Below are 4,694 nucleotides of genomic sequence, written 5' to 3' on the forward strand. Positions count from 1 at the left end.
AGTGGATGAGCAAAGAATGGGGCCTGAGGAAGCCGAGTGTAGAGGGTATGGAGGCCTTCACCGCCTGGTGGCAGGTAGGAACCAGTCAAAGGCAAATTAGGCCAGCAAGACTCGGGGAGTCTAGAGTCACAGGCACAAAGCAGCCAGTGAGAAATCCTGGAGGAAGATGGTGCTGGAGGGTTGGAAGTTTGGAGCCCAGAGCAATCTGCATGTTTATAATAAAACTGACACTCAGGGCAGCGCTGAATAATTCAGTAGGCACTGTGATCTCCTTACAGTGCGTGTCCCTGGGGTACAAAGGGAACGGGCTGGCTCACCCAGGCCGGCTGCCTTCGCCTGGCTCTCTGAAAGGGCGTGACAGATGGGCCAGTGCTGGCCACCACCCAGTCACACTTTGCACGGTGATTGGTTTTCAAAGGAGGACAGGGTTTGTGAATGGAGCCTGCTTGTTGCTTGCTGCCTTCAAATGGACGCTGCTGGGTCGCGTGGCCAGCTTGGGCCCCCTTGTGAATGGGGCATCACCAGTGGGTGGTGAACAAGCCAGAGGTGACTCCCCATTCCCTCCCCTTGTCACTGCTGAGGGGAGGGGAAGGGGGGAAAGTGCCCCTGACCCTTCTCTCTGGTGACAGTCTTAACCCTGCGTTGGTCCTCCTGTGTGCTAGCCCTGTTATCAGTCAGAATCAAATTTGGCTTCATAAATCAAAAAAAAAAACAAGATTATTTTTCCCTCACCTAAAGACATTTGAAGATAATCATCACAGACCTAGTTTGTAGGTTCCAAAACCATCAGAGACCTAGGCCCCTTGCATCTTGCAACTCTGTCATCCTTAGTCCTTACATCCCACTCCTAGCCCAACATGGCTGCTCACACTCCAACATCACGTCCACATTCCAGCCATTGCGAAAAAAGTTGGGAAGAAGGGGCCCAGGGTATATGCCAGCCATTTTTTGCAATTTCCACACCTGCCACACCAAAGTTTACACTTAATAGACCACCATGTAGTTAGATGATTATACCTAGGTGCAAGAGACGCTGGGAAACGTATTGTTTGCTTTCTATGGCCATGTGTTTTTTGGCAGACAGTTCTTCACAGTTCTATTCCATTTCTTGATGTCTTACAAGTGAAACACTGTCCTTTGCTCCAGACTCTCATTTCCAGGATAGCAAATATCCACAGAAGGTATATAGTGCCTTCCTCCAGAGCAAAGGACAGGCGTGCCGTCCATCCTAAAAGATTTCATTTCCCCAAGTTTGCCTTCCTCTCCTGAAATGCAACCTGCGTGTGTCCAGGCATCACCCGGCCCTCCTTGTGAGGCCCTGTGGGAATTGAGGCTGACCTGTTCTGCTGCTATTGCGTGAACAATAACATGTCCCTCATCTCTGACCCAGGAGCTGAGCAGAGGCTCCTGGGTCATATATATGTACACCTGCCAGCAGCTATGAGATGGGCCAATTTGTTAGCTTATAAATAGGATTAAATTGCAGATATTCATAATTCTTGACAGTCCTTGACTAAGAAGCAAGGTTTCTGCAGGGATGGTTACTAATAATCTGCCACAAGTCCCTTCCAAACTACTCGAACTGTCCACATCAGTGCTTGGGTTGTTTTTTTAAATATTTATTTATTGAAGTATTTAAGTAATCTCTATACCCCTTGTGGGGCTCAAACTCACAACAGGCTCCTCCTTCCTGAGCCAGCCAGGTACCCTCACATGGGTGTTTTCAGATGCCTCTGGCCCTTCCACAACCAAAGGGAGCCGTCTTCAGGTGACCTTATCGGCTTCTAGAACTCCAGAGGTCCTGAAATGCCCCAGACAGGGGAGAAGCCGCAGTGGCTCACCTCCTTAGCTCTGAGTGTTCGCTCAGGGCCCCATGGACCACCTGGTCCCATCTACTCAGTGCCCAGATGAGAGGAGGGTGCTGAGGCCTCCTCCTCTGGCTTCGGCATCCAGAACGACTTGGTGCCCTTCTCCTCAGTCGCCTGAACCAAACTCCTCCCTTTCTCATCCCCCGCCCCCATCTCCTCCAAACCCCCTCCTCCCCTCTCCCCGCTTCCCCACCAATGTCTCCCCGGTCAGAGGTCAGATATCCCTGGAAATACAACCCTCAGGTGCCTGTTCTGCAACTGCCTCTCTGCCCTAAGACAGTCTTCCTCTGGGGGGCGAGCGGGCTGGCCCGCCACCTGCACAATACCTGTCCTCACCCCTACTTGGGACGCACATGCGTGTATAGAGAGAACATCTCCAGCTCATTCCTCTTCCCCCTCAGTCTCTCTCCTCTTCATCCTGCAAACCAGAACTCCAAAGTCACCCTAACTCCTCTTACCCTTTCCCCCACTCCACTGTCCAGTCACCAAGCCCTGCCTCTAAGTTTCTCTGGTTGCCTGCCCCCTCTGCCCCAGCCTCAAAGCCCTGTTTCAGACCCCCTTACTCTCACCTGGAACCCAGGTTCCAAGTGAATGGGCTCCCAGCCCTCCCTACCGGCTGAACAAAGTTTAAATTCCTTTCTGTGGAACCTAAGACCTGACCGGTCTGCTCATCCAGCATGTCTCCCTCCTGCCATCTCCACACACACCCCCACGTCCCAGCCACACTGGGCTGCTCTGCTCTCAGACCTGCCTGCACTTTGACACCTGCTTTCCCTTCTGCTGGGAGCACCCTCCTCCTCCCCTGCTCCCTACCTGGGCACCTACCACTTCCTATCCATCTTTCAAGACCCAACTTAAGCATGACCTCAGGAGATGTCCTAATGTTCCTCCACACCGCATGCAACCAGCCTCTGCCCCTTTGTGCTGCCACACAAGTGTGTACACATGCTATCTCTATAAAAGTCTGTCCCCCCGTTATTTGTTCACATTACCTGTCTCTTCCTCCACACAGTGAGACCTTGGAGAGCAAGGATCAGAACTGTTCATCTTTGTGACCCAAACAGGCTCAATAAATCCTTGCCCACTGAATTAGCGGGTTGTCCCTTAACTTCGCTCCTCTCCAGTCCCAAGGCTAGCTCAATGGTGAGCTGTGAGCAAGTAGCATCCCCCAAAATAGAAGTCCCTTCCCTGAGGATTGCAGGCTGGAAGATGATTCCAGGATGGAGTAAAAGGAGCGGGAGGCTGGAAGGAAGTGAATGGGGTTTGTCCCTCACAAAGACGAGGGAATGGGTCCCAGGGGGTGAGGGGCACAGAGAAGAGTCAGGTCCCAAAGGGAATGCAGACCTGGGTCAGGTCACTTGAAGCATCATATCCACCCCATTTCCAGTATATGCATTGGGGGGGGTCCCGGGGCAGAAAAGGGAGACCCAGTGTAGCCCTTGAGATCTGGATTTGTACCAGATGCTACTGGAGCCAGCGAGCAGACCCAGAAGCAATCCGTTGATATCCCTCTCAGGAAATTCAGGGCTCAAGGTGTTTCCGAGGCCCCCAGGACAGGAAGCTCAGTCCAGTGCCAGGGACACTGCCTCCTGTGTCACTGCCAATGAGAAAGACTTTACACAGTAAGATCTGGATTACATATTAAGAGGCTTCTAGCCCTAAATGCAAGGAGATATCCCAGATCGGGTCTTGGAACAGAAAAAAGGATACGAATGAAAACACGTGACATCCAAATAAAGTGTGTTGTTTGGTTACTAGTATTGCACCAATGTTGTTTCTTCATTCTGACAAATGTACCACAGTGATGTGACCTAAGATACTAACTTTGGGGGAAGCTGGGTGAGGAATACATGGGAACTCTCTATACTGTCTTTGCAACTTTTCTGTAAGTCTAAAATTATTCCAAATAAACTAAAACAAAACACACACACAGACTTTAAAACCTAAGCTCAAGATTTAAGAGGCACGAAGAGAAGGAAAGCAGACTTTTACAGGTGAGGAGCAAGAGGAGAGGGTATATGTTTAATTCTTAAGAATCTGAAGACCTTTACTCTAGTCATTCATCCACTCGACAAATATTTATTGAGCATCTATTACGGACCACGCATTGTTTTCAGAGCCAAAGATACTGCAGTAAACAAAACGGCCAAATGCCTGCCCTCCTGGAGCTTATATTTTAGTGGGTAGGAGCTTAATACGATCTAATCCCACTCCACCCTTCTGGTTCTGGCACTCAGCTCCCGAGTAGAAAAAGTGCGGCCAGTTCCCAGGCCCATGAGGTGGAGGGGCTCTGCCTGACTAGAGAGGTCCGGAGACCTGGGGAGGCCCTTCGGAGGGACCGGCTCCTTCTTGGCTCCTACTAGACATGGAACTATGTGCCTGAGCTTTCTAGTTCCTGAAATAAGGGAAATAGTAAGAAATCAACTTTGTCCCTCCGGATACGTTGAAGTTCACTAGGCATGAGAGAGTATTTCAAGTGCCTGTATTCATATAATTGCTGTAAATATTTATTTTCAGGCCAAGAACTGGGTTAGGAGCTCTCTTCAGTAGTTACTACAAACCCCCCTCCTTTCGCCGTCAAAGAATCCTCAAGACGTGGAGCAGAAAATCGAAGCGAACTTGGCGTGCTCACCCAGTGCAGGGCACCGGGCTGGGCGGTCAGCGGGGACCGCCAGCTCCACGATCAAGGCCAGGGTCAGGCCCCACTGCCCCACCCGGCGCTTGGGCAATCCAGCCGTGGCCGCACTCCGGGAGCTCGGCGCTGCGCCCCGGCCTCGCCCCCTGCCCCGCGGCGGCCTCTGCTCCCGGGGCTGGGGAACCCCCCCC

The sequence above is a fragment of the Suricata suricatta genome, chromosome 10, assembly GCF_006229205.1.
Source record: "Suricata suricatta isolate VVHF042 chromosome 10, meerkat_22Aug2017_6uvM2_HiC, whole genome shotgun sequence".
Taxonomy (NCBI): domain Eukaryota; kingdom Metazoa; phylum Chordata; class Mammalia; order Carnivora; family Herpestidae; genus Suricata; species Suricata suricatta.